Genomic DNA, 13174 nt, shown 5'->3' on the forward strand with positions numbered 1-13174 from the left:
TCTGAAAATGATTTGAAATAAAAGTTCCTGGAAAATCCAGGGCATAGGTCCTCATATCCATTCAATTTACAAGGCCAGACAAGTTAAGGCTATAGACATGGACAACATTGAATAGTTCTTCCCTACAACATGAGTTTTTTTTTTTTTCCTTTAAAAAGTATCTGTTACCAAACCTAAGGTCATGAAGATTTATCCCTATGAAAGTTTCTTCTAAGAGTGTTATGGTTTCAGCTATTATATTTAGGTCAGTTATCCATTTTCATTTAATTTTTGTATATGGTGTGAGATAGGGATCTTTTTATCCTTTTGCATGTGGATATATAGTTTTTCAGCAGCTGAAGAGATTATTTCCTAATTTAATGGACTTGGCACCCTTGTCAAAATTCAACTGACCAGAGATGTATGGGTTTATTTCTTGACTCTCAATTCTATTACATTGATTCATATGTCTGCCCTTATGTTAGTGCTACATTGTTTGGGTTATTGTCGATTTATAGTAAATTTTGAAATCATGAAGTGTGAGGTGAGTACTTTTATATATGTAACGCTATGTGAGGTACTAGGTAGAAGTTGAAAGAAATTAAAACTTGGTACCTGTCTTCTTGGGGAAACAATTTATTCAAATGAACAGAAAATATTAATGTTAGATAGCATATGACTAAATACCAAAATATGTTGTTCATATAATGAGACTCATAGAGCCAAAGAATAGGAATACACAATAAGCCAAAATGGTTTAAAGTGTTCTTACAGTTCAGATGGAAACTGATACCTGCTTTCAAGGAAAGGTTAGAATTTCATTGAGAAAAGAGACCATGGATTAAAATAATTTCTATATGTTTTATATTTCACTCTTCTCCATGTATTTTCTAGCTTATCATGACCTGCTATTACTTTGGCTTTTATGCCTTGGGAATTTGATAAATTAGTAACTAAAATCAGGGAAACTAGCATCTTTTGAACTATGCAAATGATTGAGTAGTAATGAGTTCTAGAAACTAAAGATCAATGAGTATTGCCAGTATTGGTGGTACAATCAAGAACACCTTCCAAGTAGTCCCTAATTCACTCAAGACCCTGATTCTGCTCTGGCTTTGCTGACAAACTCAGTGTTATCCCAGTCTTCTCCTGTACTGAGAGTAACCTCTTTTACTGTGCTTGCTTTGGATTATGTTTGTTTTGTGCATGCTTTTTGATTGTATCATCATAGTAAGAGAGCAAGTATCTACCTATGCTAAATTGGTCAGTGAATTTGTTAAAAAGAAATGAGCAGCAGATTCAGCCTCTTTTACCTCCCAATATATGGTTAACTTATGGCTAGTTTCTTCTGTCATCTTTGACTATAACTTCTTTTCTTCATTCCTCCCTTCCTCCCTTCCCTCCTTCCTTCTTTCCTCCTTTCCTTTTTTTCTTCCCTTCTTTTCATCTTTGGCATTCATCTGCCTCTCCATGCAGCTCCCTGCTTCTACCACAGCACTAGGCCCTTGTCATTACTCACTCATACAGGGTGGTTAAAGCTCCTATTTCAAATAATTGTTTCTTCTGTCTTCTGAAAATGTTATTAGGGAAGGTGACTTTCTGTGAGAATTATGGCACATTATACTCAACCAATCACTTTGTGCCAACTGTTGGAGAACAGTTTTCAGTCTAATCTACATCAGAGTCCCCATCTTCTCTTTTGAAAAACAATGGAGGAAGCCATTGAGGTTGGTTTGCCCTAACTTTGTAGCATCCCGGACAATAAGTATGTTTCTAAATGTGAATCTGACGCTCACAAAAAACAAAGAAATTTTCAAGCTAGATAATACAGGCTCTCTCACACTCAAAAATAAATCAAAACAAAAAATAAAATTAAAATACAGAGAGAATTTAGTCAATGGGTGTATAGATGCCCACTCTTTATGTAAAGTTTAGAAAATTAGTCACCAGACTTGCTGTTTTTTTTTTTCAAAGTTCTGAATATTTTCCTATTGATAAATATTACTAATCTATTTTCTACCTTAAGGGAGAAATGTTGGGAGGGGGGTGCACATTGTATGTGAGGTATACCTACTAAATAAAATGTCTGTTAGATGAGTGTTTTTCGAAAAAAATCACTAAAGAGTCTAAGTTAATAAAAATTGTGAGTTCCAAAAGAAATGGTTTTGTGTAAGATTCATATAATTGAAGAGAAAGTGTTCCCAAGGAGTGTATTTTAAAAACTCCATTTTGGCATTTACTTGAATTTCTATGATAATAATTACCAAGCAGAACTGGTCTTCCTGTACTTGATGAATAGCCTTATGAATATACAAAGACATTCTCATAACCATGAGCTGTGTAAAAGCATGCACTTTTGGAATGGAATATAAACATCTTTGGTTGCTTCAGTCCTTAGAGGCTGTGGAGGTCTGATGGAACAGAGAGGGAGCGCTGATTTATTGCAAGGCTAAGTATTATCCCAGGGATGTCTGTGATCCAACTCTGGAAATACAGAGCTAATCTAAGGCAGAGACTCCCAAGGATTGTATCCGAGCTGCAAGCATTGACAGAATTTTTGATGCCACCTTGTTTTCCGTAGTTCCTGCACCCACACATAACCGAATATCATGTTGGGTTTATGGAGGCACAAATGTGGCCCTTCCATGCTGCCTGTAGTAGGTAAGTGCTTTGTAAATGTGTAGGCTCATTTTAGTAAGCCTATATGTGCCTAATTCCTCTGTGGAGCAGAGTGCCTTGCTTTGGGTTAGTTTCTTTCCATTGCAATTTACTTCGTCTTATTTGAACTATCTGTGTGGGTTTGGCAAAGCTGCTAAACCTCTCTGGATCTTAGGTTCTTAACCATAATGTGAGAAACTTCAACATGGTGCTATTTAAAGTCCAAATACATGTAAAATCCTGTGCAACTGTATGATACAGGAAATTAGCTAACATTTGTGCTTCAAATGATTTGATTATAATTTAGTTCAAAACCTACTTTTGAGAATTAGCAGTAAGGTCCTTTGGGATAATTTTCATAAGTAATGGAACTGATGGAACTGACTGCCTCAAAAAGAGGCAGCTTATTTCTGTCTTATAGAACTTCTTATAATGATGAGTAGTAGTCTATATCTTTGTCGTCCAGTACAGCTGTCACTAGCCACATGTAGCTATAGTGTGAATGAGGAACTAATTTTTTTATGTTAAATAATTAAATGTAAATTAAAATAGCCACACATGGTCAGTGGCTACTGGGTCAGCACAGATTCTAGCCTCTATCTCTTAAAAATCTTGATACCATATGCATTTATGAAACAACTGCTTGCATAGTATCTTCTTTTATTAACCACAGTTTAAAAAACAAAAACAAGAAACAAAGATCTCAGTTCATCCAGTTTATCTTCTTACTATTGTTTAGTATCTCTGTGCCACAGACTGTGATAATGACTTGATGTTTATGTTATTTTTGAACGTTGTCCATGAACCTCAAGTAGTGTACTATCTACCAAAATGCATATTAAAAGCATATTAAATATCATATGACGGTCATACATAGCTTGATACAGGTAAGCACAGGGTGCTGCTAGAATCCAGAGAAAGTCATTTGCATCTGACTAAAAGAAAATACTTTCTCAAAGAGGTGACATTTGAATCAAGTTTGAAAAATACAAAGAAATAATGGGATGCAGTTAGAAAAACTTCTAGCGATAAGCAGAATTTTTGGATAAAATAAAACATAGTTTTAATATGCTTATAAGAAAGAAAGAAGAAAGAAAAAGAAGAAAGAAAGAAAGAAGAAAGAAAGAAAGAAAGAAAGAAAGAAAGAAAGAAAGAAAGAAAGAAAGAAAGAAAGAAAGAAAGAAAGAAAGAAAAAGAAAGAGAAAGAAAGAAAAAGAATTTCCCACCTTTTTAAAAAGGAAAGGAAACTGACAACTGATTGGTAAAGCACAAACTAACACTGCAGCTGCCACTGGATTGTATTGACCCTGGAGGTTATTGTTCCTTATCATCTAGAGGCTTGGGACTTGAAATCTCCCCAGGATACTAGACCAGGTCATGGGAGTGTAAACAGAGACCTCCGTAATGCCAACATCCTATAGGAAAATGCTGCACCCTTGGCGAAAGGTTGGACTCGCCACTAGAGAAGAGTCAACCAAGCAGTATCTCTAAGGTAGTGATTCTCAAACTTGGCTGCATATTAGCATCACCTGAGGATCTGACAAACAAACAAATGCACATCAAAGGAACAAAAAGCAGGGATGCCAAGGCCATGTCTGGCAGACTAATTAAATCGGAATCTCTGTGGGCATCCATCTTTATTTGAAGCTCCACAGGCAATTCCAAAGTGCAGCCAAGTTTAAGAACCGCTGTTGGAGGTGATCTTCTCTGAGAATTTAGACTCTAAATATCACGCAAAATTGGGAACTAAATTTATTCTAAAGCCTTGAGCAGAAAATTATAATCAGAAATACTAGCAAACATATCTCCCCTAAATTGTTGATACTCCTGGGGCTCCTGGCAGGAGCACCCTCTAAGAATATTCCCACAACTTGGGATGCAAAAGGAACTTTTCCAAAGTTGAACTAAAACAATAACCAAAAGCCAAAAACAAAAACAAAACAAAACAAAAACCTGAATAAAAAATTCCGCGGTAACAGTCAGCAATAAAGGGAAAAATTAGAAGTCCAAGATTTCAACACAGTTGAATGATAATCTGAAAAAAATATATAAATTATCTTTTATAATGATTTCTTAAAAAGAAAGGAGAAAATATAAAAAGGAGAACTATGAGAATAGACAACCATTTTTGAAGGTTTATTTTGTGCCAGGCCATGCCAGGCACATTCTATGGGTTTGGTGTTACTGGTAGCTTGAAAAATAAATATAAACAAAACGTAGGGAGAATGTGTGTATGAGGGAACTTAGTTTTTTGTTTTGTTTTGTTTTCTTGACTTTTTAATTTTAGGGATTTAGATAAAACATGACGTTTCACTGCATTGTTGCTAGAAAAAATTTTGCTAATGCATATTTAACAGATACTCATGGCATTTAAGAGGAGAACCTAGAACATAGAGCCAATCATTGTCATTCACAGAAGGAAGCAATGAAGCCACTGAAATTAACAGAACAGTCTATAGCTCCTCATGCTCACCTATACCGCCTGCTAGCATTTACCTCTTAACATGATTTACAAATGCCCCTGCACCTGTAAATCTTCTCAAGAGGACTGCCACGCTAACAAACTGATTTTTAAATAGAGGCTGACAGGACCAGGGCCTGTTATGCAGGAAGAAAATAGCCAAAAGGAGAAAATAGTTGAACTTTTGGATGAATAGGGGATGCTGGGTAAATAAAGTACTTTAGATGAACATTTTTTTTTTTTTTACTGACTAATATCTAAATCTTTTTCTCTGTCTTTGTTAACTATGGTGTGGTGGGTAATTTTATGTGTCAACCTGGCTAGGCCATGTAACCAGATATTTGATCAAGCACCCATCCTGAGGGGGCAGTGAAGGTGTTTTTTAGTAAAGTTTTTTGAGTAAAGCAGATTAACCTCCATAATATGGGTGGGTCTCATCCCATTAGTTAAAGGCCTAAAGAGAAAAAGACTGAAATCTCCCAAGGAAGAGGGAATTCTTTCTCCAGATGGCCTTAAGAATTGAGCTGTAAAATAAACTCTCAGTCTCTAGCCTGTCAGCCTGCCCTGCAGATTCTGGACTTGTCAGCCTCCACAATCTCGTGAGCCAATTCCTTAAAATAAATCTCAGTCAGTCGCTCTCTCCCCCTCTCCCTCCTGCTCTCTCCTCTCCCGTATCCTTATCTACATTGGTTTTGGTTCTCTTTCTCTAAAGAACCCTGACTAATATATATGGCAAATTGCACGTTGGCTCCATTTCTTTGCTGCTTCCTCTATCTACAACAATTTACATTTGACTTCGCAGGGTCTCCTATTGAAAATGGAATGTAGGGGCGCCTGGGTGGCTCAGATGGTTAAGCGTCTGCCTTCGGCTCAGGTCATGATCCCAGGGTCCTGGGATCGAGTCCCGCATCGGGCTCCCTGCTCCTTGGGAGCCTGCTTCTCCCTCTGCCTCTCTCTCTCTCTCTCTGTCTCTCATGAATAAATAAATAAAATCTTTAAAAAAAAAAAAAAGAAAATGGAATGTACTTCCTGATTCATAAATTTGAGCTTGATCTTGTGACTTGTTTTGATCCATGGGCTCTTAACAGACGTTATAGTAGCAGAGGCTTAAAAAATGTGCTTGCTTGAGTGACCTGTTCCCTTGTGCCTCTACCATCTCTCCACCAGACGACTAAGTTCTGACTAGCCCAATGGCAACTGGAGACAAGGGGACAGAGTTGACCCAGATCACTTAGGTCATAGTATGTGTGGCTGACACAAAGTAGAGTTGAACAAAAATAAAATGAGGACCAGGGCCTGTTATGTAAGTCATCCACGTGGATATTAACGTCCTACTTACTTTAGGAATTAGAGAAATGAACAGACTCTCCTTGAAAGAGATGAAGGCCTTAGAGATAGACAAAAGTGAACAACAAACTGTGTCATGGGTTAGGAAATACATTTTTGCTTTAATATTTTTTAATGTTCAGATTGAAAACATTCTTTTCAATAAAAAAGTACGTAGTTCATAGAGTAATCTAATTAACCCCTATATAGGTAATTATGCAGGCAATAGAGTAAATTCAATGAAAATAAATTTGAACCCTTTATCTTTGAGAACATTTAATGCTGGAAATTCAGAGAACTTGGACAATTGGAGATCTTCAGTCAGATTTCTTTTTTCTTGTCAATTGCATCTGGTTAGTAGTTACCTCTGTGCATGCCACTACTTCCCCTGAGCCCAAACTAATGTGTTGTCCTCATGCTCTTACCAAATGTTTACTGTCCAAGCACATTGACTTGATTTATTAATTTGAATTTATGCTTTTCTTTAAGTGTTATTAAAATCAGAGCTAAGCTTTGCAGGCAGTTAACACATTATATCTTCTTCATACGTGTTTTCCCCCCAAGGACATTGAAGAAAAATGATGTTTTTTTAATGGTTAATATTAAATTAATATTAAACTTAAAGTAAAGTTTTTTCAAAATGTATATGTAATCAAGCAACATCAGGTGCACAATCAAAAAGCATATCGTAGTGCCTAGAGCCTGATGTGTGCTCAAAAGTTAACTTTTACTTATTTATTCTTACTTTGAGTATAGTTGACACAATGTTAGTTTCAAGTGTACAACTTAGTGATTTGACAAGTTCATACATTAAACTATGTTCACCACAAAGGTAGCAGCTGTCTGTTCTGTTATGTCACTATTACAATATCATTGACTATATCCCTTATGTTCTGCCTTTTATTCCTGTGACTTCTTCATTCCATAATTAGAAATCTGTATCTTCCTCTCCCCTTCATCTATTTTGCCTAACCTCCCACCCCTCTCCCCTCTGGCAGTTTGTTCTCTGTATTTATAGATCTAATTCTGCTTTTATGTTTTTTTTATTTGTTTGCTTGTCTATGTTCCACTTGTGAGTGGAATCATATGGCATTTGTCTTTCTTAGCCTGACTTCACTAGGTCCATCCATGTTGCCTCAAATGACAGAATCTCATGCTTTATTATGACTGTATAATATCCCAATACACATATGTAACACATTATCCATTTGTCTATTGATGGACACTACTCTATTGTTGCTCCCACATCTTGGTTGTAGTAAGTAATGCTGCAATAAACATGGGGGTGAGTACATCTTTCCAAATTAGTGTTTTCATTTTCTTTGGGTAAATACCCATTAGTGGAATTATTGGATCATATGGTATTTCTAGTTTTAATTTTTTGAGGAGCCTCCATACTGTTTTCCAAAGTGGCCATACCAATTTACATTCCCTGAAACAGTGCACAAGGGTTCCTTTTTCTCCACATCCTCGTCAACACTTGTTTCTTGTCATTTTTATTTTAGTCATTCAAATGTTAACTTTTAACTGCCTTGATTATAATCCAGCCTATTATATTGACTGACTCTCTATAAAGTCCAGGGAGGCAAGGATTCTCACTTTCATTGTTTCTCTGCTTACAAAATATGTTCAACAAATACATATCGATATAACATGTTTTTTTTTTTTATCTCATAGGAATATGGTCAGGATTTATCATCAATCCCGGTGTCCTTTGAGTAGCCCTGCATTTCTCTGAGTTTCCTGGTACCAGGATTTCTTTTATATCAGTTCCTTCCATAAAGTCAAATGTTGAAATCTCACTTATCTTAGAACCATACTCAAAATGACTCGCGTTGATTATAGCTTTTCACATTCACTGAACCCACAGAGGGAACGAAAGCTGTGTTCACAGTATCAGGTAGAGGTGCTGGTTATATATTCCTAATACCATCCTTCAGTCTCCCTCTAATAACCCTGGCCATTCCCACTAATTGTGGTTATCCTGACGGCAACAACCAAGGGAAAGCTGAGATTTTAAAACTAAACAAAACAAAACAAGATCACGGCAGAGGTCTTATCTGGCCTTCTAGGCTTGGTGGTGGGATGTGCAATAAAGAACAAGAGAAATTGGTGGTAACTCTGCCTTTGTGACAGTTTCCAATATATCAGCCCTTTACTTTATTGTTTTCTCCCATTGTCCCTTCAGTCATAGCCTACTTCCCTGAAACTTTTATTTACTCTTTTGCACAAAGTTGATCTTCTTTTCATGAATTTATTCTTTTTTTCTCTTTCCTGCTCATGGCAACTATCATGATGATAAACTGAGATTTACATTCAACCGTGAGCACGGGAAACTGAACTTTCCTTAAAAGAACAGTAGGTCTAATGTGTCTTGAAGTATTTCCCATGACCTGTGAGTTTTCAAAACTGTTTATTCCCATCTCTGTGCATGACTTTTGTAATGTCAAAATTTCCTTGCCTTGACAATAGGGTAAAGAGCCCAGCAAATTAGTAATTAGTTGTTGTTGGTGGTAGTGGTGGTGTCTTTTACTGTTTTGTTTTGTTTTCTTCATGTGATTGAGTAAGTCTGGACTCTATGTTCCTCTTAGAAGAAGAATTAGGAGCATTTATTTTTATGCATACTTCTAGAATATGTGACACATCAAGAAAAACAAAGGTGACTACTTGCTCTTTCCTTATCCTTATAAAGTGGATCTATATCAAGGAATCCAATGAATAGTACTTTACAGCATTTTCTTCCCCTGGCTGTCTTAGAAAGGTTGTTTGTTGTCAGTCAGTCAAGAAAAAAATTCAACAAGTCTATTGATGTGCAAACCAGTGAGAAGAATACAAAGACTAATTTCAGTGAACATGTATTACATATCAGATACTTTCTTAGATACCGCCCTAGAACTATTCTACCCCACATATACGCCATAATCCCAGCATTCAGGAGCTCGCCGTATTGTCAGGTGACCTGCAATCCAACAAATTTCCCATATTATGATTAATGATATATCGAAGTATGAACAAAATGTAGGGGACACAGAGAAGGAGTGGCAAACCTCACTCATCAGCAGATTTCAGAAGGTCTTCAAGGAGACGGAGTTCATTAGCCTGAAAAAAGACAAAAGGAACTGCATGAACAGTAACATGGAGGATGTCTAGGCATAGGAATTATAAAGTCAGGAAGCATGGAGCTTAAGTATTAAAAGAGGGAGACTATGGTCTGCAAAAGAAAATGGCTAAATGCAAAGCCCTCTGTCAACCATTTAGATTTCAGGAGAGTCTCTAACTGCAGAGTCCAATCAGAACATTTACATATTGTAGTATTTTCCTGGATTAAAAAAGAAAATTACAGCATTACATAGCCTATTAGGGGTAGAAATTATATGTAAGAGAAAAAGGTAAACACATATATTAAAGGTATAATTATATACCTTTATATAATTATCCAAAGTTGCAACAGTCTGAAGTAACTATTGTAGATCTTTAAGTGTGTATCTTTTCATGTAGTGTTCTCTGTAGATATATTTATAAACAAAAATAAAAATGGATTATACTGCCCATTTTTCAATGTGTTTTTTCGTATAACAATATAGTTTGAACAAATCTCTCCATCTATATATCTATATATAGTATGCTTCTTTTATAATCCTTATTATTGAACTATTTTTTTCCAATTTGTGAAATCTTAAACATATCTGTAATTATTCTATAAGGTCTTAGATCATCAGGAAATTGAGAGCCACTGACAAGGGGAGGGGCTAATTTAATTCTTTATTCATCAGAGCTCTTAGTAATATGGCTTTTTATTGAAGTTCAGCTCTTATGAGTCTGTGTGATAATGCATATATAAACTAAAGCACCATCCAGTATAAGATCTTGCATTGAAAGTTGCTATATGTGTGTATATGTATGTATATATACATATATAATTATTAAATGATGTAGATCATAGTAATACCTGCACTATAAGCAATTATTCACTTTTTGGGGCAGGCTTCCTATGAAACATTCTGTACCAATGTTATATTTCACATCAATCCATGTATCACTTTTTTGTTGTAGTTTTTGGCTTCTGCATTATGGTCACTCAAGATATTGAAAAATCTTCTAAGTATTCTGGATGTACTTTGTGGCAGTATAGATAAGTTTTCACATGGCCAGTTAAGACATTTTAGTAACACACCTTAAATTCCCTCCTCAGCTACAAAACTTTGTGTTCCCATGATGAACTCTGAGGGAGGAAAAGACATATATGGACCACTCATGAGCTTGTAGCAGGGGGAGACATGAGTTCCAAATCATGACCTCCTCTTATTTCAGTGTTTTTGTTTCTGTTGTATTTGTATTTTGTTTTGTTTTTGGAATCTCCAGAAAGTGCAGTTTGCTAGATTACCTATTTAAAGTGCAGGATCAAGGGTTGCCTGGGTGGATCAATCAGTTGAGCATCTGACTTGGTTTGGCAGCTCCGGTCATGGTCTTAAGTTGTGAGATCAAGCCCTGCATAAGGCTCTGTACTCTGCATAGAGTCTGCTTGTCCCTCTCTGTCCTCCTATGCCCCTCCCCTTGCTCGCTGGCAGTCTCTCTCTCTCTTTCAAATAAATAAAATAAATATTTATAAATAAATAAATAAATAAAAGTCCAGGGTCAAGATTTGTATATTAGATGCTTTACACTCCCCTGAAATGTGAAGGATTTTCAAAATACTTGTTTATACTAAAGAACACATGGTTTGTAACTCACATTTAGTCTTACTTCATCAGATTTATAACAAAGCCATCTTCTATTTTCACTATCATCATCTTTACTTTTAGATTAAACAGGAATATATTCTCTGTATTATAGAATTCGTAGATACCTAGAAGTATTGGCATAAATTCTAATAAATATGAAGTCAAAATTCAGGGCAGAGGATAACTTAAAACATTCTATTTTTTTGATATGACTAACAGTACAAAAATAACATGTAGCAGAGATTTACCATTGAAAGTAATTGGGATAATAAATAAAAACTGTGGGTGAGTGTAATAGACAAGAAGGACAAAGTTTCTATAACAGATGAGAATAAGTCAGGGGAGGAAATTTGCAGAACCTTAATTACAACAGCAAACGTCATGTCCCTGTCTTCAAAAACAGGTAAGTTAACATTGTCAGTCTCTGTCGGGCAAGATGGGCTAGACTTTCAGTAGTTATCATCCTCAAATCTTGTTGTTAAAGTAGTTTAAGAAATGAAAAAAAATATATTAGTTGAACCCTAGGGGAGCTGCTATTTAGAAGAAGGAGTTGAAACACTACAGAAGTCTGGAGAACTAATGAGTGCTCTGAGGAGTGGATTTCATAGGGGAGTTTGCCAGACCAATTCACTTATTGTGTATCATTTTTGAAAATTTACACTAGAATAGGAGTAATTGTATGTTTTTCCTTTCTAAGATCCTACATGTAGTGGGATATCAAAGCATCTTAAAATTGCATAATGTTTCCTCAGCTTTTCATGTAAAAGCATTTTATTAGTAAGCATGGCAGTGAAAAACAATTTATAGATGTACAGGACAACTTGCAAAATGCACATTAGACCTTAAATTAAAGAAAAGAGTCATTTAGAGAGTGTGCAGGCTTTAAGTTTACAAAGACAACACAAAGAAGCCACTCCTCACATTCACCTCTGTCCCTGACCATGTCACTTAATGGACACTCTATGCTCTGCACAGTGGTGTCATCAGTCGTGTTAATAGGCTGATATGCTAAATGGTGGGTGAGGTTTAAATTATTTGTTACCAATAGTAGTTCAAGCACGCACTGCTTGTGAATACATTACTTATTTTTAAGTGAAGCAGGGTAGATTGACATTACATACTTGCATTGAGATACCCTAATCTGAATGAGAAAAGCAAATATGAAATTTTAACTCATCAGGAATTGGACCCAACTTTGAATAAGATATTGAAAATGAAATACATTGGAACAACAATATTAATGTTTGCTGTGACTGCTGCCAATTTGAATATTTCTTTCTCAGCTAGAGAGTCCCTTGCCATTCTTTGGAGTACTTCATTCCTTAAATCTTTCCTTTGAACTAAATGTCCTTCTTTGTGATTATACTTGTGCTACCTCCCACCAAAATTTAAATCATCATCTTTCCCTATATTTGCATGATTGCAAGACATCTGTCCACCAGTCTCTATGCAGAATGACTTTCTTTCTAAATATGTTATGAGTGCCTTATCATTGAACTTATTAAATTGGTATTGTTACTGTTTATATCTTATAAGACTACAAGTCCTTTGAATTTTGGATCTTACCTAATTCATCTCTAGATCCACAGATTTTAGCACGGGGCCTTTGTATACTACCAGTAAGTGGAATAATATATGTTAAGTACAATTAGTTTTCTTGATTTTATGTAATACCAGAAATCAACAAAGCCAATTTCTTAAAATAATGTTATTTTGGATGCCATTATTTGAGTGATTTTGCCCATGACACGGGCAGGTAGTACTAGATTAAATCTTTTATTTTTGAGACTTTTATTTTTTTGGAATGAGTTTATAAAGTGATAGTATATTTAGTTTGTTCAAAAAATAGAAATTTGGGTATCTGAAGGGCTAGTTTCTGCCTCTCGGTCACACTATAGGAGAGGCCCTAGTCAATTGCTAGCAACTGCTAGCCAACGGGTCCTGAAACCTGACCTTGGTCAAAGGTGGGTCACCCCATTAACTGTTGTGATTTCAGCATATCGAAGAAACATATCCCAGGTCCAGTTGA

The sequence above is a fragment of the Eumetopias jubatus genome, unplaced genomic scaffold (genome assembly GCF_037043125.1).
Source record: "Eumetopias jubatus isolate StellerSeaLion01/CBP00866 unplaced genomic scaffold, mEumJub1_p1.0 scaffold_9, whole genome shotgun sequence".
NCBI lineage: Eukaryota > Metazoa > Chordata > Mammalia > Carnivora > Otariidae > Eumetopias > Eumetopias jubatus.